The 26,617-nt window shown below is 46.9% G+C and overlaps 1 protein-coding gene across 11 annotated transcripts in view; it reads left to right on the forward strand.

The window, feature by feature from the left end:
• The window catches only part of PTK2B (protein tyrosine kinase 2 beta), a 149,440-nt gene that overhangs the window by 28,778 nt on the left and 94,045 nt on the right, over positions 1–26,617 (forward strand).

Consider the following 26,617-nt stretch of genomic DNA (forward strand, 5'->3'; position numbering starts at 1 on the left):
AATTTACCAAGAGGAGGCCCAAAAGGCTTCATAGTGAGGTGGTGCTGGGAAGGATTTTGAAGAAGTTAGGAGTGTGCCAGGCAAAGGGTGGTGAAGTGAGGTGCTTTACAGGTTGAGAGCACAGCATATGTAAAGATAAGAAGGCACTGAAGAAATGGGGCCTGTTTGGGAAGCTGGGAACATCTCAGGGTGTCTGGATCTAGCAGGAGCACGGTGCAGATAAGGCGGGAATGCTATAGAGACCCTTGATCCAGGTGGCTTAGTGTTGGACATCATTCTCCAGTGACAGGAAGCAATAGGATAGATATGATAGGATAGGATAGACAGTTGCAGGAATTTTTAAGCAGGGAAGAGAGTCAGATTTTTGTTTAAAGAGGACTTTGGCCCCAGGCCACAGGAGATCTTGCACCAAGCATGGAGAAGCCTTGGCTGGGCATGGGCAGACAGGCATTTCTGGGGAGTGGCCAGGGCTGCAGGCAGGGCTGAGCTGGTGCAGCAAGTGGGAGGTGCCAGCCCTCCAGGGGCATGGCCCAGGCTGCCAACTGCTGCTCGGGCATTGAAGCTGTCCACACTGGCCGCTGGCCAGCAGGGCTGGTGAAGGAAGAACCCACTTCCTGCCTCTTGCTGCTGTTTGCGTATGTACAGTGGGGAGGGGGGCAGACAGAAAAGACAGGGCTTGGCCAGGTGGGTAAGAACCAGCCAGCTGTCATCAAGAGGTGCAGTGGGAGAGATGGATGAAGGGGATACCTACCTGGAGAGCAAGGGGGTGGCCTGGCAGCTATTTTTGCCCCAACAGTTGGGCTCAGCTATTCCATCGGGATGATGACCCACAGAGGATGTTCAGGACTAGAAGGTGCTGTAGTAGAGGGAAGGGCATCCTCACGTTCTACCTCCCCGGGTGCCCCTCCTCCCAGAGCTCTTGGCTGTACCATCCGTTTATGCCTGGCACATGATTTCTTGAGATAAAATTATTTTTCACAAGTACATGCATTGCTAAATGGGATGAAGGAAAGGCGGGCCCCCATCTCGTGCCCCTTTGTCTCCCAGTCATAATCTAGCAAATGTCAGTATACAGAGCTCACACTCCAGAAACATTTTTTCAGATGCGGAGAAGTTTTAAGGAAAAGATCATCAAGGAAAAAGTGCTTGTTTTGGGATGGTCTCTGATACCTGTGGAAAAGAGGGGCATCAGAGAGATTCAGATAAGAACAAGATGCACAAAAGCTCATCCACTCCCAAAAGAGCTGAGTGAGTGGAGGACTCCCTGGCCCCAGGATGCAGCCACTTCAGTGGAGGGTGTTCCGAGGGAAGGTGTGTGTCATGACCAAGGCGGGCAGTCCTTGGACTCACTGCAGCCCTTCAGCATAGCATGGAGTCAGTGGCATCAGAATCACTTGCAGGGCTGTGGGGTTTTTTTATGTGTTTTTTGTTTCTGACAGGGTCTTGCTCTGTTGCCCAGCCTCCAGTACAATAGCGCAGTCATACCTCAATGCAGCTTCTACCTCCCAGGCTAAGCAATCTCCTCCACCTCAGCCTCCCTAGTAGCTGGGACTACAGGCACCCACCATTACACTCAGCTAATTTTAAAATATTTTTTGTAGAGACAGAGTCTTGCTCTGTTGCCCAGGCTGGTCTTGAACCCCTGGGGTCAAGTGATCCTCCTGTCTTATCCTCGCAAAGTGCTGGGATTACACAGGTATGATCCACCTCACCTGGCTGCAGGGCTTTCAAACTGGGCTCCAACTCCATAGTTTCTGCCACAGTGCATCTGGGGAGAGCAAGAATTGTACTTCCCACAGGGTTGCAAGTGATGTGGATGCTGCTGGCCTGGGAACCCCACTCTGAGAACCACTGCAGTGGAGGTCCCCCACAGGGATGTACCCTCAAGCATCTTTGCAATTCCGTTCCTTAAGGGTGTGTATCAGAACCCCCTACTCCACAGGTGAGATTTTGAGACACTTCTGTGCCTGTCTGCTGTTGTGCCCAGGCAGTCATTTCTTCTTCTCTTTGGCTTTGCTTTACTTTGTTCCTTTTTTTTTTTTCCTGAGACAGGGTCTCACTCTCTTGCCCATGCTGGAGTGCAGCAGTGTAATTATAGCTCACTGCAGTCTCAACCTCCCAGGCTCAAATGATCCTCCCACCTCAGCCTCCCGAGAAGCCACTGAGCCCAGCCTGCTTTGTTCTTAATGCTTCAAAAATAGTTTTGGTGCCCACCCTGGTTGAAACTACGACTATGTTTCCTTTCCTGCTCACAGCACCCTGATGACTTGGTTGGCTTCCCCAGTTTTTTGTCTTCGTTCCCGGTGTTCTCAAAGGCAAGACTGCCTCTCCCAGGCTTCCTAAATTCCCACCTCTCAGATTCCTTCGAACCCTCCCCCTGTGCCACCTCTGCCGTGCGCTTCTCCCAGCACCGACCGTTCATCCCGTCCGTGCTCCTCTGATCCCACAGTCTTCTTCCTGACTCTGTTAGGACTTTCCTTCCGCCTTATTTTATCATTCATTGGATGTGTGCCTTCCCCACTTAGACTATAGTCCTGAGGATGGAGTCCTGGCACCTGTATCCCCCCTCAGTGGGTCACATAGAAGACGTGTTCCATCCATATCTGCTGTATTGCAGTGAGAAGGGCCTGAAAAACAAACCAAAGCAAACCGAGACCTGTTTACATTGGCCCTTGCTGGACACCAGCTCTCGAAACGCACTTACCAAGGCCTGGGTGATGGGGAGGGGGAGGCGTTTGTGAAGCCACCCCTGAGCTGATGTGGCCAAGTGCCAGGGTCCGATGTGCTCATCAGCCTTGAAAATAATTTGATTACTAATCAGCATCGCTCAGGGAACTACCACCCCCAGAGCTGTATTAAGAATGTTTTCCTCAGGCAAAAAATATGTGGGCCTTGACATCCAAGTCAGCCTCAGGAATTTCATTTTATGATTGATCCTTCTTTGTTTGTTGTTTGTTTGTTTATTTTTTGTTCGTTCTTGTACATCTTCCAGATCCACCTTCTTCTGGATCTCTCAGTTGACATACAGCCAAGCCCTCCCACTGCTCCCTTGCCCTCTCAAATCACTTCCAGACATGGTTCCTCTTCCTCAAGCCTGACTCAAGGTCTTGCTCTTTTACTTTGTTACGAAAGTCACAAATGACTTTGAAATGAAGCCACTGGTGTTTTCCAGGCACATGAAGTCCCCTGACCTGGGGACCCCATATAGTCCCCAAAGCTCTGCAGTGTTCCACATACCTGTCTGGGAATGACTGCCCTTTGCTGCTTTTTTATACCTGTCTAATGACACCTCACCCTGGAGGGGATGCCCAGCTCACAGAATGCACCTTCAGCCAGTCTCAGCCCAATGCCACAGAGGTGCCCTTGACAACCCCATTCAACCTTTACCTTATTCATTCACTGTTACCATGTCACCTGCCTTCTGGCCTTTCTCCTTTAAAAAAATGTTTTTCGCCAGGCGTGGTGGCTCATGCCTGTCATCCCAGCACTTTTGGAGGCTGAGGCAGGCGGATCACGAGGTCAGGAGATTTGAGAGCATCCTGGTTAACATGGTGAAACCCTGTCTCTACTAAAAATACAAAAAATCAGCCAGGTGTGGTGGTGGGTGCCTGTAGTCCCAGCTACTTGGGAGGCTGAGGCAGGAGAATGGTGCGAACCCAGGAGGCGGAGCTTGCAGTGAGCCGAGATCATGCCACTGCACTCCAGCCTGGGCGACAGAGCGAGACTCCATCTCAAAAAAATAAATAAATAAATAATAAAAAAATAAAAATTTTTTCATCAGTGCTGTAACTAAAGGAAAATGTACTAAGTTTGGAGAAAGGACTCCTAGACTCAGTTCCTGCCTGTATTTTACTCTTCATGGAAATGGCACACCCCTCAGCCCATGTATTTGTGCGCCCTCTCCCACTTCTCTCTCCCCAAGACATCCCCTCCCCAGCATGAGGTTGGAACTGATATTATTGCTCTTTTAAATTTGGAGCAATATGTCTCCCCATGGAGAAGGATGAATATCTGGTTTGCACACAATTATTCACGCTATATCAGCAAGGCAGGTCCCAAGGGTTAGGAGCTAGGGCTTCTCAAGGTGTGGCCCCTCTACTTCCCAGCCACGTGACCTCAGCACCTTCTGACCCCTCCCATCCTCAGCTTTCCTGCATGCTGAAGGGTGACAACCCCAGTGTTTTCCTTAAGGGATGCAAAGATTAAAAGGAGATCATACACGTACGTATATAAAGCACTTAGCATTCATTGGTGTGCTGCATGTAATAAGTATTCAATCCATGTAGCTGTTACTTGTATTGATGGCATATGTTACTAGAAGACAGAAATATAGATAACTAAGGTCACCCAGGACCCCACCCCTCATCCGCTTGATGGCACTTGGCAGGAACTTCAGCCCCTCAGCCTGGGGTTCCCTTGGTCTGTTACACCAGGTGTAAACTCACTTCCCTCTGCTTCTGCCACCTCTGTACTGTTGCGTCTTGTTTGGCTACATCACTCCAGGACACACAACTCAGCCCCTTCACCAATGACCCCAAGAAGTCTCAGACCATACAGAACACTTATGATTTTTCCTGGAGGAAGGAAGGAGGGAGGAAGAAGAGTATTAGGGAGAGAGGCCAGGCGCGGTGGCTCATACCTGTAATCCCAGCACTTTGGGAGGCCAAGGCGGGTGGATCACTTGAGGTCAGGAGTTTGAGGCCAGCATGGCAAAACCTCATCTCTGCTAAAAATATAAAAATTAGCCAGCCATGGTGGTGGGCACCTGTAATCCCAGCTACTCAGGAGGCTGAAGCAGGAAAATCGCTTGAACCCAGGAGCCGGAGGTTGCACTAAGCCAAGATGGCACCACCGCACTCCAGCCTGGGAGACAGTGAGACTCTGTCTCAAAAAGTGTTAGGGATAGGGTCAGATCATGGGGGCATTCCCATTCCACTACTTCTTTGGCCTCCTCCTTGCTTTTATTTCTCCCTTTTCCCAGAGCAATGAACAGATTATACCACCCCAGCTTCCTCGGGCCTCATCTTCTAACTGCAATGATTTAGTGAGCACATGTTTCTAAATAGTTTTCTTCTTAGGAGGACTTCTGCTACCATCTCCTCTTCATCTTTTATATGTTTAAACACATGCCACATCCTTGGGGCAGAGCTGCCCATGTTGACATCTGGGCCACAGTGAGGACCTGCCTGTCCCTGGGGAATGTTGGGGCTTCTCTGAGTGAGGGGCTTAGCGGCCTGGAGAACAACATCTATTGGAGAATCCCCCTGATTCCCCTGCAAAGGCAAGCTGAGCCAGGAGTGGGGTGTGGATGATTCTGTTTGTGAATTCTGGGAAGTACTTGCCTTCCCCAGCCTGCAGATATGACATTTGGATGATGGGACCCAGTAACCTATTTGTGAAGAACTTCTATACTGACTTTCTGATCAAAGGAGGAGATGAGAGGTAGGCAGCTTCTATGACACACGGGTGATTCCAGGCATGGAAAACACACAAAACCTATGACATTAATGGGAAGGCGAGTCAGGTGAAAATGTGTATACATGCCCCAGATCCAGCAGCTGCCATGGAGGAGACCAGGACCTCATGATACTGGAGGCCACAGTGAGGGGTTGGGGCCATGGTGACGAACTTAGAGGAGCAGGAGATGCTCACACCACTGGCTGCAAAGTGACTGAGGCTGTCTGAGACACCAGACCAAAGGTGTCCAAACTCCTTGCTCCCCAAAAAAAGATTCATGTCTCACCCCTCTGCCAGAAGAGCTGTTTCTCCTACTCAGATGTTCCTCATTCCCTCTTGCAATTTTGAAGTTAAGGAGAAGCTGATTCAGCTTACAAGTCTGGTTGCTCAGGACTATGGCATATGTTACAGGTAGTTCGCCCTCTTTGAGCTACAGTTTTCCATTTGCAGATGGGGAAGAGCTCATAAAAGAGGTTATGTGGATCCATGTTTTCACTCTGTTTTCTTAAAAGTACTTGCTTTCTTTGCAGGGTGCTGTAATCCTAGCACTTGGGAGGCTGAGGTAGGCAGATCGTTTGAACTAGGAGTTCAAGACTAGCCTGGGCAACATGACGAGACCCTGTCTCCACAAAAAAAAAAAAAAAATACAAAATACAAAAATTAGCCTGGTGTGGTGGCACACACCTGTAGTCCCAGCTACTCAGGGGGCTGAGGTGGGAGGATTTTTTGAGCCCAGGAGGTTGAAGGCTACAGTGAGCCGTGATTGTGCCACTGCACTCCAGCCTGGGCAACAGAGGCAGACACTGTCTTGAAAGAGAAATAAAAGTTGCTTTCTGCTCTTCATGCTGCTGCAAGTGATGGAGAAAGTGACGAGCAGTCTCCTTTCATCACAGAAAAATGGAACATCACAAAGGACCAGAAATATCCCCATTGAACAACAAATTATTTGGGGGAAAAGTGGGGCAGACCACTAAAAGTCATCCAGCTCAAACTCCTCATGGAGAAAGGTCATCTTTTCCTTGAGCACCTGTTGGGAATATTTCATCCCAACACCTCATTCCAATTGTTGGATAACTCATGGCTGGAAGGTTCTTTCTTTCACTGAGCCAAACTGTCTGAAACTCACGCTCCTTTGGTGCTGAACTGCACTTGGCAATAGCACAGAGTGATGACTGTTTTGCAGTTTGACAGCCCTCAGTGATAGGGAGCTACCCACCCTATTATCCCTTGATCTAGGCTTAACATCAAGAGTTACTTCTCCTCTTCTTTGCATGAGGTGGGTTTTCAGATGTCGTGCCTTTCTGGCTCTCCATTTCTGGATCAGTGATTCTGTTGCCATCTTAAAAAGTCATGGCTAGGCTGGACACTGTGGCTTATGCCTGTAATCCAAGCACTTTGGGAGGCCAGAGCAGGTGGATCACTTGAGGTCAGGAGTTCGAGACCAGTCTGGCCAACATGGTGAAACCCCATCTCTACTAAAAAAAAAAAAAAAATTAACCAAGCATGGTGGCATGTGCCTGTAATCCCAGCTACTTGGGAGGCTGAGGCAGGAGAATCGCTTGAATCCAGGAGGCAGAGGTTGCAGTGAGCCGAGATCCACCCGCCTCGGCCTCCCAAAATGTTGGGATTACAGGAATGAGCCACTGTACCTGGCCATTCTTATGTTAGTTTGCTCAACTATCATCAGAAAGTACCACAGACTGGGCAGCTTCAACAACGTAGATTTATTTTCTCCCAGTTCTGGAGGCTGGAAGTCCAACATCAAAGTGTCAGCAGGGCTAGTTTCTTCTGAGTCCTCTCTATTTGGCTTGCAAATGCCGTCTGTTGCCTGTGTCCTCACATGGTCATCCCTCTGTGTGCGTCTGTGTCTTAATCTCTTCCTCTTATAAAGACACCAGCCATACTGGATTAGGGCCCACCCTAATGGTCCCATTATAATCACCACTTTAAAGACTGCATCTCTAAATACAGTCCCATTATGAAGTACTGGGGGTTAGGACTTCAACATAGGAATTTTGGGGGACACAATTCAGCCAGAACATTCTATCTTAGCATCATCCAGCCAAGCTGACTTTACCTAGTCTCTGCAATCACTATATCTCTACCTCTCATGCATTTGACCCCACTACTTCTTGCCTTCCTCCCCTGCTTCTCTTTCAAAGCTGCTCTTCCAAGAAGCTCTCATGCCAAGCAGGTGTCCAGTCTGTTTAAACACCCACAGAGATGGGGAGCTCCTTCTCTCTGAAGCAGCCCATTCTTCTGGCTTCAACAGCATCATACCCTAGCAATGTGGACCTGGAGAGGCCTCATGTTTCACAAACCCAAGGTGCTTTTCAATTCAGATAAAACAATCTCCAGATAAATAAAACGACCTCCAGATAAAATGAGAACCGAGTAACATATGGGAAAAAACAGAAATATCCCCAAAGTTGAAAACCAGTGAAACTGGATGCCTAAAGTCTGTCTACTCTCAGATACTCTTCTTGGGGAGCAGCTTTGAGCCAAATCTGGCCCTTTTCCTATGTTACAAATACTCAAATGTTTCTTTGCTTGTTTCCAGCCATGCGGGAGTACCGTGGTCTCTGCCCTGTTTCCTCTGCATGACAGGACTCTCCTAAATTTCACTTGCCAAGACCCCTTGGTCAAAGTAAAATCAACAGAACCCCCTTTTCTTCCCACTCTGCTTTCCAGCTCTTCCCGGCGTGCACACACACCTCCTGGAACTCCAGCCTTGTGCATCATCTTGATGCCGTCGCCTAGTAACGATATGCTTAGCAACCGGTAAGGGAAGTGCGATCACACCTCCCAGCACTGTATGTGAAGCACTGCAGACAATACAAACAGTTCCCTGGTTCTCTTTGCAGCTAGATGAAGGTAGTTGTCAGAGGTGGCCAGCATTATGCTCCAGAGATAGTGGCTCATCATCCGGGGGCCCAAATTGGTTGTTGCTTGGCTTCTACTTGGCATTGGGCAATATCTTTGTGGGGGCGGCTGGGTAGGTGGTTCTTGAAGGGCCGGATCTCTCTGCTTGCACTTGTTCTCAGGATGCCCGTCATGCAGGCTGGGCAGCTTGCAGAATCCTCTCTACTCCCACGCAGCCCTGCCGTGTACCAAGCCACATCCCCCCGCATCCCAAGTCATTCCCCACTGCCTCTTGCATTTGGAGGCTCTTCTTCTGTGCCCTGGCACTGCGCAGGCCTCCACCTTGCAGCCGACCTGTCCTCCCGGTACCCATGCCTCTGTCTTTCCAACACCCCATCAGGCATGTTTCTCCCTCATCACTATCTCTCACATTTCTGTGCATCTCAGCCTCAGACCACTGGGTCTGATGCCAAACAGAGGGGACTGAGGCCTGCTTCCTGCTCTCTTCTGGTGTCCTTATTAGAAATTGGATCATTGTGACTTAACTAAAGTTTCCAGGGTGTCATGTTGCACCCAGAAAACAACAGAGAAGGCCAGAGAGTCTAGAGTCTAAAAGTGTATTTCCAATCCCAGATCCCTTTTTCTGTTTGTTTTTTGGTCTTAACTGTATGACTTAGGTCAAGTTTCTTTAACCTCTTTAAGTCTTAATTTTCTAGAGGGGTTGGAATATTTGCCTCACAGGGCTAGGATGACAATTACATAAAGTACAAATAGAACCCCGTAATAAACCGCATGGCATACAGTCAGAGAACCCATTAAATATCCTCTTCCTGTCCTTCCATCTCTGCCTCTTTGTTCTTCCTTTCAAACCTCAAGCTAAAGCCAGTTTTGGAGTTGGATTCTCAGAAGGCAGCACAGTGCATTGGCAGGAATGCGGGGCAGGGGGTGAAGACCTCAGCTCTGATCCTGGGCCCCACCCCCAACAGCCCCGAGATTCCTTTCATTCCCCTGTAAAATGGAGCAAAGAGCACCTGGCATGTCTCATGCAAAGAGTTGCTATAAAACTCAAAGGAAATAATATTTATCAATATCCTGTACACATTTCGAGATGTTTTACAAATTTTAGAATAATTTTCTCGGACAAACCTGGTCCCATTTTTGCACCTGTAAAATGAAATGAGATTCCAAAATACCTAAAACCCCTTTAAATCCTAATATAGTGACAAACTGAGAGGTGATAGTTGCTTGCCCATCAAGGGCCACCCTAGACAGGACAGACTCCTTCATCACAGGCAGTCTTTGTCCTAAAGTTGTCAGGATAGATTGCAGCAATACTTCCACTCTCTCTTCACAGGGGCTCCTTGACCAAGGTGGCTGGTTATCACCCAGTCAAGACCTCAGCCCAGTAACATTCTGCAGGCTTCTCATCCTAGCATGGAAATGTATATAACTCTGTTCTTTCAGTAAGGAAAACAAATGAGTCAGAGCATACTCAAAGCATGATAAAGGTACGGGGAAGCAATCGCTGGTGTAGGTGTTTGAACTTTATGTCATGGATACTTCCATGGTGGCTGTGAGTTTAGTAGCAGCCTAAAAGACAGTAGAATTTGCAAATGGAGGATACATTAAGCAAGAAATTTAAAAAGGCGTAATGTAAGTCACAGTAAGTCAAACAGCAGAGGGACAAACAAATAGAATTTGGATGTTATTGAAACCTTGAAGGTTGGGAGTCTGGCCAAGGATGAGCCAGAGACATTTGCATTCTCTTCTGAGAGACTTCCCCCAGGCAATTATAGGGTCTCCAAATAACAGATCATCTCAGCAGATAAGATAGGAGATTCAGAGCTCTCAAAGCTCTGGATTTGTCTGGAAGGTCTATTTCAATAACCTTTGGGGAGAGGGGTGCAACCCCACTCAGGGACCTTGCTGTTACAATTCTCCAGTCCCGTGACTTCAGGGTAAAGATAAGTAGAGCCTCCTGTTAATAAGTGGTGGAACTCCTGCTTCATAATAAAGTTGCAAGAGGTCGGACATAACACAAGTGCGAACTGTTAACCCCAGTTGTAACTAACTTTTAAAAAATATAGGTATTTGGGGCTGGGCAAGGTGGCTCATGCCTGTAATCCCAGCACTTTGGGAGGCCAAGGCAGGTCATCACCTGAGGTTAGGAGTTCAAGACCACTCTGGCCAACATGGTGAAACCCCATCTCTACTAAAAATACAAAAATTAGGGTGTTGGTGGCACATGCCTGTAATCCCAGCCACTTGAGAGGCTGAGGCAGGAGAATTGCTTGAACCCGGAAGGCAAAGGTTGCAGTGAGCCAAGATCACATCAGTGCATTCCAGCCTGGGGGACAGGGAGAGTCCCCATCTCAAAAAAAAAAAAAAAAAAAAAAATATATATATATATATGTACTTGGAGCAGGCACAGTGGTACACACCTGTAGTCTGTAGTCCCAGCTACTCAGGAGGCTAAGGTGGGAGGATCACTTAAGCCCAGAAGTTCCAGGCGGCAATGAGCTATAATTATACCATTGCACTCCAGTCTGGGTGACAGAGCAAGACCCTGTCTCTAAAAATGAAATATATATATATATATATATTTCACAAGGAGCAGTGGGATTTAATCTATGTTCTTCCTGGACCCATAGAATAGAAAGTCATGGAATCAAGGACTATTAAGCCGATAGGAACCGTAATAACCACCGGGTCCAATCCCTTTAATCACAGGTGAGAAAATGGTCTCCAAGATGTTAGAAGTGATTAATTTGGGATTGTAGAAATGTTTCATTTGCCTTTAAAATAAAAATACAAAAATAAGAAAGCACAAAAGTGACTTACCTAAGGTTCCACAGCCACACAGACAAAGAATTTGTCTAGACCCTGAATCTGTTGACTTCCATCCCTCTACTGGTCCCAATGGATTCCATCTGAGGCTAGAACTGAGTTTCCAAAAATATCCTTTACCAAAAAAAAAAAAAGAAAAAAAAAGTGTACTAATGCCTCCAACTAGTCTTTGCAATGTAAAACTTTCCATTTTCAACATTTCACAATCTCCAGGATAATTTCATCAACATTATCTTTTGAATAAAACATAGACTTATTTATGGGGAAACGTTACACCTAAAATGTCAGCAGTCAGCAAATCTCTCAAAACACACCTGGTTATGTAGGGTTAAAACTGCCCGTTGAAGGGCAATGTGAAAATGGAACCTCTGTTTGACTTTCGTAACCCACTTCCCATGTAGCCCATCCACTTGAGGGAAAGAGAAACTGCTAATGGGATGGTAAAAGCAGTTTGAATGCCATCCCCCGCAGAAGCTCCTGTCTACAGCTTTTGTTCCCATGGTCTCTTCAATAAATATGACTCAGGCTGCTGTTTGGGCTTCACTTCCTCTGGGCAGGGAGCTGACAGCAGCAGCTCTGCTGTGCCCATCATGGTTGACTCAGGGGACCCACGGTGGGGGGGCTGCCTGTCCTCTCCCCAGCTGACCAAACACCCTTCTGCTCTTCCAAGCACTGCTGTCCCTGACTCATCCAGCTTTCAAAGTTCTCACCAATTCATAAGACTGGTGGCTCCCCATCACCCCATTACTTTTTCTAAAACAGTGCTGCGCACGTATCTTGATAAGCTGCCAAAGTGCTTTTTTCACCCACCTACTCACCTATAGAATTCATAGTCTCCAGTGTAGGCATGACGCATGGAAGGCCAAGGAAAGGCCAACATGTGTTCCTGCAAAAAACAAAAGCAAAAGACAGGAAAAGCCTCCCTGTGAGGTGAGAAGAAACCATCTCACCTCTTCTAAATGCTTGTTGGAGCAAGACCACAATCTACTTAACGTCTTCAGGGGTGGAGGGGGGCAGTCATCTGGGCCAGCCTACACTTGTAAACTTCTTTTTGCTATAGAATCAGCTATGAAAGGAGCTTTCACTTATTTGGATGCACATTATTTGATATGGTTTGGCTGTGTCTCCACCCAAATCTCATCTTGAATTCTCACGTGTTGTGGGAGGGACCCGGTGGGAGGTAATTGAATCATGGGGGTGGGTCTTTCCAACACTGTTCTCATGATGGTGAACATGTCTCATGAGATCTGATGGTTTTGAAAAACGGAAGTCTCCCTGCACAAGCTCTTTTTGCCTGTTGCCATCCATGTAAGACGTGACTTGCTCCTCCTTGCCTTCTGCCATAATTGTGAGGCTTCCCTAGCCACATGGAACTGTAAGTTCAATTAAACCTCTTTCTTTTGTAAATTGCCCAGTCTCAGTTATGTCTTTATCAGCAGTGTGAAAATGGACTAATACATTATTATTCTAAACTCAAGGGGATGGATTCTAGAACAAGAACTGTAGCATTTTACATAATAAGAACAGTTACAAAGGATTGAATAAGGAGTATGGGGGTCTCCTTCACCTAAGCCAGCCCAGGCTACAGTCACCTAAAGGATACAGAGAAGTGGAGAACCACATTTTCACGGGACTGCTCATCTAGTCTTGGGATTAAAGGGGATTAATTGCAAAAATATTTAGTTAGCAATCCAAAAATATTTGTTTAGCATCCACTACAGAAGAGACCCAGAAGATTTATGGTATAAGTTTGCCATAAGCTACATATCAGTTGGGCTGTTAATGTTGGGGGCTGTGTTTTTCTCCAATACTCAAGGGCAGTAGGGGGTGGATGGGGAGATACCACATCAGGCTAGTCAGTCACCCTCGGCTTTGAGATGGCACTCCTTGTCCAAGAAAGTGCTGTTTTTTGCTAGGATATCTCAGATGCAGGGTGCATTGCTTACCAATCTGCTGTGGAATTTTCTTCTCCTTGTCCTTTCTTCATATGGGATAGGAAAGGCCCAGCTTGGCCTAACTATGCCCTCACATGCTGATCTGTGAGTATGAGTAAACACAGCTCCTAACTCATTCACTCATGCGTGCTCGCTGTCTCTTTAACACACACACACATTGATCCTGTGGTCGCCATAGCACAGCCCTATATCTACCTAGTAATGGCAGACCAAGACAGCACTTGAGCAGATGAGGCAACTAGGGTAGGGCTGTTCCCAGGGGAGGCTGTTCAGGAGGCACAATTTCTACTGCTTGGCTGCATGAAGGTTAATAGCCTGGAGCACCAACTCCATAAACCTTATCAGTCACTTAGACCTGACTATGGGGTGGCTTTGTAAGATGTTTCCCAAGAGCAGGGGAAAAAGAGCATCAGCAGAAATGGGCCTGCTATTGAATATGAAGCAGGAAAAGGCAGGTGTCACACCCCTGTTTATTGTCCCAGCACTCTTTTAGTTGCAGATGACAGAAACCCAAAAGAGAGGATTCACCTTGGCTCACATACCCAAATTAGGGGAAGATCCAGGAAGCAGCTGAACTCAGGTGTGGTGGGAACCAGGACCTCATCCCAGAACCTCAGGACTCTCTGGGTCTGCCCCTCTGCCTCTGCTTCTGTCTCTCACATCTCTGGCTGTCATTACATGTTGGCTTAATTCTTTCAGAACAACTTGTGCCAAAAGAAAGGAACTTGGTGGCTAATGGTGTCTGAGCTCCCAGCCATAGCCCCATCACCCAGAGAAAAGCCCTTTTCCCCAAGCTAAAGTTTAAAAAATGCCAAAGAAGAACTCTGATTAGTTTGGCTAAGATCGTGTGTCCATTTCTGGACTAACCCCCACAGCCAAAAGGGTGGGGTACTGTGTTTGCTTCCTCTTGATTAGTGTGCCCCATCCTGTGGTCCAGGCCAGGACGGGGAGGAAGAGGAGATGGTGCTCTGTGATGAGCCGTCTCCACTAGCACACAAGGCTGGCCTGGGAGGAGGAATAGTCTCACAAAGAAAGCCAGTGAAATTCTCCCAAGCAGGGAAAGGAGACATTGCAGACAGATGAAACAATTGAGGTCCCCTGCAATCTATGTGCAAGCAGTTTGTGATTTGTGGCCGGCAGGTATGTTGACTGTTGGGAGGACTGTTAAACTTGGAAAACAGCAGAAAATAGTGACATCCGAAGTGCTTGAAAAATGGCAGCGTGTAATTAGTTATAGCTGGGAACAAAATAAAACTTTGCAGAAAGAACAGGTAGTGAGGGTGTGAAGTATATGTCAATAAATCATTTACATACCGCTGGGCTGTTTGACGATTGTTATTCTGTGAAGGTAACTGAGCTTGCCTTCCTTGTCTCATTGGCCTGCTTGTAGGATCTCACCAACCAATTTGTGTGTTTGCTCCTTGTTCTGTCTCTCCTGGGCTGGAACCCAATGTCAATATTAGGGATGGTCTTCCGACGGAATCATCCCTGATTTTCAAGGATGATATTTTTATTATACTGCTTATGTCTAGAGCTGAAAAACCACCTTGCTCTTCAGTCTTGAGGGAATGATGTTCTTACAGTAAACAACTCTTTTTGATTCTGCCTCTTAACACCCCAGACTATACTTTGTTCTTATTCAAAAGGAGCATTAGCTCTGATACTCTGCTACAGGCTGTCTAATAACAACCTCCCAAAGATGTCCACGTCCTAATCCCAGAACTTGTGCGTGTGCTACCTTACATGCCAAAGAGACTTTGCAGATGCAATTAAGTTAAGGATAGTGGGTTGGGGAGATTACCTTGGATTATCCGGTTGGACCTGGTGTTATCACAAGGGTCCTTTTAAGAGAGAGGCAGGAAGGTCAGAGTAAGAGAAGGCAGTGCAACAACAGAAGCAGAAGTCAGAAAGAGGGAGGGAAGAGAGAGAGAAGAGAGAAAAGGGAGAGATTGTAAGGCACTATGCGGCTGGTTTTGAAGATGGAGGAAGGAACCGTGAGCCAAATAATGTCGCAGCCTCTAGGAGCTGGAAAAGACAAGAAGAAGGATTCTCCCCTAGCACCCCAGAAAGAAGTCAACCCTGCTGGCACCTTGGTTTTAGGACTTCTGACCACCAGAATGGTAAGATAAATTAGTGTTGTTTTAAGCCACTAAATCGGTGGTAATTTGTTACAGCAATAGTAGGCAACCAATACAGCTACCTTTCTGGAGAGCAACTTGGCAGCATGTACTAGGAAATATAAGAGTGTATTCCTTCTGACTCAGTAATTCTAGCTCTAGGTTTCTCTCCTAGCGAAATAATCAGATCTGTAGAAATACACTTATACATTAAGAAGTTTGAGGCCATTCCTGGTGGCTCATGCCTGTAATCCCAGCACTTTGGGAGGCCGAAGCCAGCGAATCACAAGGTCAGGAGTTTGAGACCAGCCTGGCCAACATAGTGAAACCCTGTCTCTACTAAAAATACAAACAATTAGCTGGGCATGGTGGCAGGCACCTGTAATCTCAGCTACTTGGGAGGCTGAGGCAAGAGAATTGCTTGAACCCGGGAGGCAGAGGTCGCAGTGAGCCAAGATCATGCCATTGTACTCCAGCCCAGGCGACAGTGCAAGACTGTCTCAAAAAAAAAAAAAAAAAAAGTTCCAGTATTATCTAGAATACTAGAATAGTAACACCTTGGAGCCATCTGAGAGCCCTACTGGTGGCCTTATCTATATTATAATTATAACATTGTTCAAGTAAGAAAACATGGCCCCCTTAGTGATGACAGTCCCTCTCTATGTGGCTTCCAGCAATGTGTTATGATCACAGGTTGGGGTGGCCTGTATTAGGAAAAGACTGTGATGACAGCTTTGCTGTTGATCTATTGATTCAACAAATGCTTACTGACCATGTTGGGCCCTGGGCTGAGGGCAAAGAGTAAAGGACGTCTATGGGATTATAAGGAAGCTGCAAGAGTCTGGCCAGGGAGATGGTTATCAATGCAAAGACTTCACCGAAAAGTTGGTGTTTTACTTAAAACTTGAAGGATTGATAAGAATGAACTGCAGCTGAAAAGCCAATGAATTCATGGAATGCAGTATAGATCCTCGCTGCTCACCAGGAATTCTGAAGGCTCTGCAGCCTGAAGCAGGGCTAGCCCTCTTGTCAAAGAGCTGCAGTCAATAGTGGAAAAACGTAAACAATGCAAATGTCCTTTAATGGGAGACTGGTATATTCATACCATGAAATACTACTCAGCAATGAAAATGAACAAACTATTGACACGGGCAACGACCTGGATGGATCTCAAGGGTATTATGCTGAATGAAGAAAATGTTCATCTCAAAAAGTCGCATACTGTATGATTCCATTGACATCAGATCCTTTAAGAGATAAAACTGTAGAGATGGAGAACAAACTATGGGTTGTGGAGATGGGTGGTGGCATGAATGTGTCTAAAAGGGGTAACCCAAGGAAGTCTTTTCATGGTGATGAAACAGTTCTGTATCTTGACTGTGGTGATGGTCTCATGAGTGTGTTCACAGGATGAAATTGCATAGAACTACATACATACCACACACACCCACACATACGAATGAATCCATGTAAAAAAAATAACGAAAATGGGATCAGGTCTGTAGTTCAGTCACAGTATTATATGAATGTCAGTTTCCTGGTTTTGATATTATTATTATCCTACAAGGTGTTCCCATTAGGGGAAGATGAGTCAAGGGTACTCAGGACTCTGTGTGCTATTTGTACAACTTCCTTTGAGTCTATAATTCTTTCAAAATAAAAAGTACAAAAAATAGCGACAAATTAAAATTCCTCTGACACTTCTTCTGTCTCCAGGAATTTTCTCACCACTTGTATGGTTCCAGAGCCACTTCAGTTGGTGTTTAAATATTAATCCCTCATGGTCCTCACATCATTTCCAGGGGTCTTCTCATGATCTTGTAGGATAGGGAGGTAACCAGCAACTGACAGACAGCAGAGGAGAATGGGAAATTCATTTTCTTGCAAATCTCCAGTGCAGGGAGCCACCCCGTGCCTGCCGTCGTTTCCCTTAACTGCTATCAGGAGCATCATTTCCCAACCACCAGCTTTGAAGGAAATTGGGTCTCTTGTTGTGAAACTGGGCTTTCTTCTCTCTCCTTTGTCAACTCTGAATGAGAGAGGGGAAATGGGTCAGGTTAGAGAGAGGAGATGCCTTTTTTGAAGAGGAGATCTGAGTGAGATAAAGATATAGATAGCCAAGAGTAAGTGAGATAACAGAGTAGGTGCTCTGGCATAATAGAAAATGCACAGGCTTGGAATTACAGCTGCATTCATTCATTCATCTGATATTTATCAAGTGCCTAATCTGTGCCAGGCAGTTTTACATACTAGGGATATGGAGTGAAAATATGGTCCCTGGCCTCATGGAGATTATGTCAGATGACTACAATTTAGACTGTATAGCTCCCCAGTCATGTGACCTCTGAAAAGTTACTGAATATCTTTGAAGCTCGGTTTCTACTCTGCAAATTGGGGTTACTAGTAGTAATTGGGGTAACCAAGCCAACCTCATTGGATTTCTATGAGGTTGCATAAGAAGGTTTACTTAGTTCTTAGCACAATGTCTTAAACGTAGTAGATGTTCCCTTTTTCTCATTAGTTCTCTTCATCCTCACTCTTTGCTACCCTCCTTGGTAGATTCGTTAGAACCATCTAAATTCCCCCAGGGCAGAACAGGGCTGTGGACATAGCTCTGCACTGTAGGTTCAGCTGAGTTAAGCCATCCTCAGTTGAGCTGACTGCTACACAGTTTTGTAGCACTCAGGCCAAATGAAACCATGAAGAAGAAAAGAAGCAATTCTTTTTGCATTTCTGTCCATTTTTGCTTTATATTTTTAATTCTCTGTGTTTTGGTGCATATAAGCTTATGATTGTAACTTCTTGGCAAATTTTTCCTTTTTAACATGATTCCTCATAATCATATTTTTAATGTTTTTCTTCAAATCTTATTTGGTATTTTGTATATCAGTATCAACTTTCACTTAGTAACTGATTTATATTTTTCTGTCTCTTTATTTTTAACTTTTGATGTCTTAATGTTTTTAGGTTTGCTTCTTGTAAACTACAGATAGCTGGATTTTTAAAAAATTAAGTCTAAGCGTCTTTGTCTTTTAACAGGCAATTTAAGCTTCTTTATTTATTAAGACTTCTAATATATTTAGTATATGTATACTACATTATTTTGTTTGCCACGCTTCATCTTTGCCTTTTCTCACCTCTTGCTTTTCACTGTATTGATTACGTGTTTATTATTTTCTCCTTTTGTAGCCTATTGGCTTAGAAGTTATATATTAGGTTTCTATTATTTTAATGGAAATAATAGGTTAAAAATAAAACCTAATAATGGGTTTCTATTATTTTAATTTTTTAACACATACTTGAATTTAAGGTCTAACATTAATCAATATCATTATCCTCCTCACCAAATTGGAAGGATTTTATGGCACTTTGACTCTAATCTTTCTCTTCTTATGTCCCAAACTGTTGTCCACTGGTATTATAGTGCTATCTTCTTTTCAACATCTCCCCTCCCCATTTTAGCCATTAGGATTATTATCTTGGACTTTGCATACCTTCTTTTTTTCCTATTTAGATATTGCAAATATATATATTTTTGAAACATAGTCTTGCTCTGTCACCCAGGCTGGAGTGCAGTGGCGCGATCTTAGCTCACTGAAACCTCCACCTCCCAGGTTCAAGTGATTCTCCTGCCACAGCCTCCCGAGTAGCTGGGACTACAGGCACGCGCCACAATACCTGGTTAATTTTTTGTATTTTTAGTAGAGAAGGGGTTTCACCATATTGGCCAGGCTGGTCTCAAACTCCTGACCTCAAGCGATCTGCCTTCCTCAGCCTCCCAAAGTGCTGGGATTACAGGCATGAGCCACTGCGCCTGGCCTTGCAAATATACTTTTTATTGTCTTAAGTTGTTCCACTTACTTCAGTTCTTGATTTTCTAATCTATAATGTGCATCTGCTGCCCATTTCTCAAGGTGGGTTGTTTGGTTGTATGGATCGTCACTGTGAATTGGGGCAGGAGGAGCAGGGTATTTATGTGTTTTTGCTTATGGAAATGCCCTCCAGAGTTCTGCTTTTTCCTCTGCTTGAATCACTTGTCACCATCTCTGGATTTGTTTTTATTTTAATTACTTGGAATAGAATTCCCACTGCACGTAAGTAGAATGACACAGGTTTTGGGTTTTACTTTCTTTCTTTCTCTCTCTCTATCTTTCTTTCTTTCTTTCCTGGGACCCAGACAGAGGTCAAGCTTCTTCCTGCCCACGGCTGGTGAACAGTGTTTCTAGTGCCCACCTCGTAGTCAGGATGGTATTTGCTGTGTTAGTCTCTGCCTCACAAGGGTCTGGAGCCTGAAGACATCACCCTGCACGAAGGTTAAACCCCAGGCCCCAGCTCCTGGGCTAACATCCTCTGATACCCAGGTGGCCTCCATAGCTTTAGTGCCCACACACTGCTTTAGATTTTTCCGGATATTTCTGACACCTGAGAGTTTCTTCTTTACCACTTGGATGTGATTAAGATGTCTTTGTTATGGTTTATTCAGCATGCCATGCATATGAAGGGGGAAGGGCCCAGTAGACATTAGGTCTGTCTATTACAGCAACTGAAAAATCATACATCCCCATGTTCTCACATTGGCAAAAGCTCACTTTCATTTATTCAGTCAACAAATGTCACTGAGTCAACTAGAATCTAGGGCTAGGGTGATGCATAAAGAGACACAGTCCTCCCTGACCTCCCAGAACTTAACACCCAGAATGGGAAGTGGGCTGGAATCAGACAGCCCAAGGAATCCATGTGCGATGCCGGCAAGCGCCGCAGAGAAGGAAGGGCGTGTGATGGGAGATGGCTGATGCTCAGAGGAGGCCTGGCCCAGGCAGGGGTCAGGGAGGGACAGAGACAGGGAGCTGTCACAGAGGCCAGAGGACAGCCCAAGAGCATTCAGTGTTTCTGGTGCCCTCCCTCCTTCCAGGTTTCTCCCTCCTTCCAGCCCCGTTCCTCCACCATGGAAGCCAATGTGACTGTGAGCTAGCTGGCTCCTGATCCGGTGGCAGAACCCCATGGTGATGCAATCATAAAGGGTTGGGGGTGGGTGAGAGGGCAGGATTTCCCGGGGTACGATGCCCCAATACACTGTGAACCATCAAATGACACGTATATTCTGTGAACTTTTGAAAAAGGATGGGAAAGACTTCTGTGCAAACATTGCACCTGGGATCTTTTCACTAGCAAGATGGGGAGAAAAAGCCAAAACTGCATTTCTCTCGCCCTCTGGGTCTAGATGTCGGGATTTCTTCTTCCAGATGACAGCCAGGAAGGGCCCCCAGTTATTCTCTAAATAAAACGTGTTGGTCTTTCGAATGGTCAGCGGGGTGATGTAGGGAAGGGTGGGTAGGATTTGTGCTTTTTTGTTGGTATAATGTTGTTAAGGGGTACAAGTGAGAGTGATTTTGTTACATGGGATACATTGCATGGTGGTAAAGTCTGGGCTTGTAGTGCAACCATCACCCAAATACTGTATATTGTACCCATTAAGTAATTTCTTATCCCTCACCGCCTTCCCACCCTCCTGAGCCTCCAAAGTCTATTATTCTACACTCTATGTCCATATGTACAAATTATTTAGCTCCAGATTTAGCTTTTTATTTCTTTTTTTGTTTCCTTTTTGTTTATTTGATATAGGGTCTTGCTCTTTGCCCAGGCTGGAGTGCAGTGGTACGATCATAGCTCACTACAGCCTCAAACTCCTAAGCTCAGGTGATTCTCCCATCTTAGCCTCCCGAGTAGCTGGGACCACAGGCATGCACCACCGTGCCTGCCTAATTTTTTATTTTACTTTTTGTACAGATGGGGTCTCACTTTGTTGCTCCAGCTGTTCTTGAACTCCTGGCCTCAAGCAATGCTCCCACTTTAGCCTCCCAAAGTGCTGGGATTACAGGCATGAGCCACCGCAGCTGGCCTGGATTTGGCTCTTTAAAGGAAAGAGCGAGCCCTGGACTGGGCAGGGTGGGAAAATGGCCCCAGCTCTCCCTCTGACTTCAGGGAGGGACCTTGGGTAGGGGGCTTATGGGCTCCAGGCACCTTCTCTGTAAAATTAGGTCATACTAAGGGAGCTGGAGGGCCCTTCTCTTTCTGGTATCCAAGGTGGTCTCCCCAGGGGTGGTGGTTGTGGCTGAGGCCCACTGCCTGCTTTTCTGGTGCTCTCAATGAAGTACGGTCCTGGGGTCCTCTGTATGTGGATGGACTGGGCTGTGAAGTCTATCCGCCCCCTTGCTCCCCTCCACACCCACACACTGCTCTTCACTGATAACCCCGATGATGCGGACAGCCTCCCTCAGGAATTTTTCTCATCCTCCTATTCATCATTTCAGTCAGCCCTGCCCCGTGTGCCAGGCAAGCATACTCTATGTGTTCGAAAGTGACGCGCCGAGCGTGCCCTGTCTGATGTTTACTAACCAACCTGACTGGGTCTGTGGGTGACAAGGGCAGGCCCCATTTCCCTTGGATCTTCCTTTTATGGACACAAATCACTGACCTGTCTGGGCAGGCCTGCTGTAATCCAGGTCTGGCCCTGAGCCTCCTGTCATTTTGCTGACCCAGTTCATCATCCTGGAGGCAGGGCTTGAGTTGAAAAGTTAGAGCCTCAGGGCATCACCAGGAGCCTGCACTTTCCGGGGCCTCCCCTTCTCCCTCCCCTAGGCTGACCTGTCCTCCCCTCTCCACTTCCTGGGCATGACTCACAGGCAGGCCCTATCGGCATGGCAGGTATGTGTCATTTCCTTATGCTGGTGAGACCCAGACTTTCAGTGTTAGCACCCCCACACTGTGGCTCTTCTAGCCTGATGGAGAAGGGGTAAGGGTTTCTAAAGTCGTTGACCTAGGGATTTACTGTTGGGATGAATTTCTCACCTGGGGGAGGTGTTCTGTTTTTGCTGAGAGATGACTGTGGGGAGCAGGGTTCTCTGTTCCTCTGACACTATTCATCCTCCTTCCCGACACCTGTGGGCCTTTAGCAAAGCAACACCCCACCCCCACCTTCACCCTGACCCCAGCAGTGTTTTCTTTCCCCCCACCAAGACTTCCTTGGGGCCCTCTGGCCTTGCCAAACCCCCTTGGTAGCAGCCTCCCCTTCCAGCAGAGACAGGAGGGACCCAGACTCGGGAGCCTGTCTCTGAGAGACAGGTGCAGGCAAAGAGCCGTTACCATGCAAAATCTAGAACTGTTCACATGTGAAATCTAGAACTTCTCCCACACGAAATCTAGAAGTGCTCCCACACGAAATCTAGAACTGCTCCTGCGTGAAATCTAGAACTGCTCCCACGCGAAATCTAGACCTGCTCCCACGCAAAATCTAGAACCACTCCCATGCAAAATCTTGAACTGCTGGGTGGAAATGAGGTTCAGTAGGTGCGGCAGTGTCACCTCTCTGGAGCATCTTCCCAAGTCTTTATGACAAACAGGGATACCCTCATGGCCAGAGTCAGCTGGGAATTTTTGTGGAAGCAGCTCCTTGGATAGCATCACTCCTGTTCTTGTCATGGTGGAAAATGAGTAAAAACTCAGGATATCCCACTGGCCCTGGGCAAATTCCCTCATTGGAGTAGGGACTAGGATAAGGGCCAGCCCATCTTGTCAGGCCAGGGCACTTCTGTGGTCTTCAGCCCAGTTCTGAGGGCCCCTCTTGAACCAGCTTTTGGGAAGCTTTGAGGGAGAGAGGGGAGCCAGAGATGACGTCTTGTGAGAAGTGTTTGGAGGAACTGAGGCAGGTCCAGGGAAGGCCTGGGAGAGCAGAGGAGCTGTTTTCCACTAGTGAAAGGTCAGGAGGTGGAAGTGAGATGGGTTTTGTTCTGTGCATCTCCATGAGCAGGCCCAGGAAGTTACAGAAAAGTAGATTTGGGATGAATATAAAGGAAGGCTTTTTAATAATTAGAGCTCTGAGCAATGGGACAGGTTGCAGAAATGTTGAGATAGTGAGTTTCTCATCACTAGAAGAATTCAAGCAGGAAGTGGGCAAGAGGGAGTGCCTGCATGGTCTGGGATACAGGGCATGGACTCTGACTGCTCTTGCTGCTCTGAGCCTCTGTGATTCTGATTTGGGTCTACCGCTGCCCTTCTTGCAAGTCCTCCTTTTTCTCATCATGGACCTCCACCCCGGAGCCCCGCAGAGGCTCAGGGGCTCACCCGTGTCCTGTCTGAGTAGGCTGCATGATGACTATTGACTGGCTGAAGCCCCAGAAATACCTGCCATGTGCTGGGCTGTGACAGTCACTTGGCGTTCCTGGGACATGTTCATGTGAATTCTCACTGGCGGCTTCACCCACCCCCAGTCCTGTGGGCCACGATTACTCTCCCACGTGCAGGAGATGAGGAAGTGAGGAAATACCCAGGGCACTGCAGGGCTAAGATTAGACCAGGGCCCGGCCGCCTGTCTTGACACATGCGCACAAGCAGCTCCCCCAAGTTAAGAGCCTGTGTACCAGCTGAGTCCCAGGGCCCAGGGCTCTCCACACACTCTACATACAAACACCTGGCAAGGAGTCCTCACAACAGCGCTGAAACAGCTGCATCAGCGTCCCCGTTTTACAGAGAAAGAAGCCAGGGTTCAGGATAGTTAGAAATAAGTCTGTGCATGACTAGCAAGGGATAGAGCTGTGGCTTGTGCTCAGCTCTGCCCTTTGTGCCACTGACTGCCACCAGAGGCTGTAAGCTGCCTTCCATGCGATGCACCCCAGGCAGCTCAGAGAATGCACCTCAGGGGCTTCAGCCAGGGCAGTTCGGTTCCATACTCCTGGGTGAATGATGGCCTCCTCCAAGAATTCCAGGTCCTATGCTAAATACAACTGGGAAAAAAGTGCGTAACGCACCATTTCCAGCTTACCAGAAACCTAGAGCCCCAAAGGGTAAACATAGCACATTTACAATAAGCAAGATGTGCTGAAAAGGGAACAGCAGCCGTGAAGAAAAGCTTCCTGACAGAGGTGAAACTTGAGGTGGGCTTTACCAAGAGGAGCCTTAGATAGGCAGAGATATGGAGATGTGGGGCGGGGAGACATTACGCTCAGCACTGCAGGGACTGAACAGAATTTTGCCATGAATTCTTGAGCTACAGTGAAGCAAGCATTATTGACTTTCCCACTTTGTCTGCCTGCATATGAGTGATCCCAGAACCTTCCAGCCCCACCTTCTCATCCTGACTTGATGAGTGGCCCCACTGACGTCCAATTGACGGGAGAAGATTGTAGGCAATATTCGCTCTTCTTCTAACTGGCTGTCAATTCCTGTGGATTCCACCTTGGGACATCTTCCTTCATCTACTCCTTTTTCCTCATTATCGCCCCCATCTTGAGTAAGACACTACTTCTTGCCAAAATCAATGCATTTGTCACTCGATGTTGCCCCAGGGTTTCTTCCTGCAAATCTGTCCTATGCATAGCTGTGGGTAGTCACCTCTGTAAACCTTGACACTTCTGGTGACATCTTCAGCAAGCCTCAGGTGTTCCTGTAGTTTTGCCCATATGCATTCTAAGTTTTTCTGACAGCTTTCAACCCACGTCTTCTTGTTTGCAAACCTATCCAGCCTGGAAGGTCCAACTCATGTCCTGCCTTTCCCGTGAGGTGAAATTAACTTTCTTCACCCGTGCTGCTCCCCAGACATAATTTCATGTCCCCTTCTCTTGCGCTAACCACACTGTGCTGCGTGGTATTATTTGGTGGCGATATCTGTCTCCCCAACTTGGCTGTAAGTCCCTGGATCACTACTTACTCCTTTTGTACTCTCTCTCGTCTGCCAATCTGGTGGGTACTCAAAGGTGTTTGTTGAATTGATTGTAGTCACAATTCCCGCAGTTCTTCCCTAGCCCGAGGGAAGGCAGGAGACCCATGACACCTTAACCTTGGCCTCTTTCTTTGGAAAAAGAAAGAATTTAGCAAGACAGGGACCTGCATAAGCCTTGGTTTCTTTCCTCTGCAATATGGCAAAGTCCTGTATGTTTCTTTGAGAGACAGTGTGGTGTACTGGTTAAGGAAATAGGAAACAGATCTGCCATTTCCTACTTCTGTGGCACTGAGAGAGTTCCTTTAATCTCCCATGCCTCAGTTTCCCCATATGTAACATGGTAGGAGAATGATAATACCAACTGCTTTGCTTTGTTTTGCGGATTAAGTGAGTTAACATTTGTCACCACTCATTAAAAATACCCCAAAGATATTTATTATTTTAAGGTTATTATGAGTAGTAGCCTGTGCTCCCTCCTAGAAGGCAAAATGCACACACCTTAAAGCTAGGAGGGCCTGAGATGACCCTGGTGATGAGGACTGTTCCAGCCAGACGTTGCTGGTAATTTACCTTCCTTTCAAAGGCTGTAAAACTGCTCCTGGGTTATGAAATAAACCAATTAAGGACTTCGGACTTAGCCAGTCCTGACAGAAGCATTTCAAACAGAACCACTAATCATACGTGATGTTTTTATTGTTTTCTGTTGACACTGCCGCAGAAACATGAGGCTTCTGGCAGCCAGCCCTGGCACACCTGCCTCATCTCTTCGTGACACCATGTTTCAAAGAAGCTTCCTTGTCAAATAGGAGAAGGTGACCCACCTGTGCTACTTCCTGTGATTGACAGGAAGTTCTGAAACCCAAAGAAGCAAATCATGGCTCTCGGGTCTTGGGGTGGCACAAGTCACTAGAAAATCTCACTCCATTGCTGATCCTAGAATTAGTTCAGCTGCCCTGAGGACAGATCCACCCCAGTACCTCCCACCCCTTCCATCTCTCCATCCCCCAGGGGGAGGCTGTCTACTTCTTTTGGGGCTTTGGACTAATCCCCCCAGTTCCCATCTTCTGAGGTTTTGTGCTAACCTTGCTTGTCTCCTATGTGTACAAAGCAATCACCCAGGCGACATCCACCTTCTAGATTTGGGTGCCCAGGGTTCATGTGGTGCCATGTTGGCCTTTGCCTAATTAATTTTAGGAAGTCTTTCCACCAGCCAGATCATGGTCTGCCAAAAATCCTATGGAGTCAGTTCTAGGCAGAAGCTGAGCAGGCATCTGGGCATGGCAACAACTTCTAGCCTCTTCCTCTTACCACTTGGCCTCTTGCTCCCAGGCAGGTATTTCCTGAGCCAGGGTTCCTGTGCAGGTCAGTCTTTACAATATGCAAATTTCTTGTGACCCAGACCATTTCCCCCCAAGGGAGGCAGGAAGTCCCTTTTGAAATTTCTGAGCACACACAACAGAGTCTGGGAGAGGACCAGCTCTGAGACTCCCACTCAAGCATGTCAAGGGGTGTTTGTGGCTGTGTGGCTGTGTGTGGAGAGCAGAGGGCGATGCTGGGCTGGGGCAGGGGAGGGTGCAGAGGAGAGGGTGTGGGGGAGGGAGGAGCTGCAGCCTCAGACACAGAATTGGACTGAGAAAAGAGGATGCGGCAGAGGAGGAGGCCGA

Source organism: Pongo abelii, chromosome 7 (genome assembly GCF_028885655.2).
Source record: "Pongo abelii isolate AG06213 chromosome 7, NHGRI_mPonAbe1-v2.0_pri, whole genome shotgun sequence".
In the NCBI taxonomy this organism is placed as follows: domain Eukaryota; kingdom Metazoa; phylum Chordata; class Mammalia; order Primates; family Hominidae; genus Pongo; species Pongo abelii.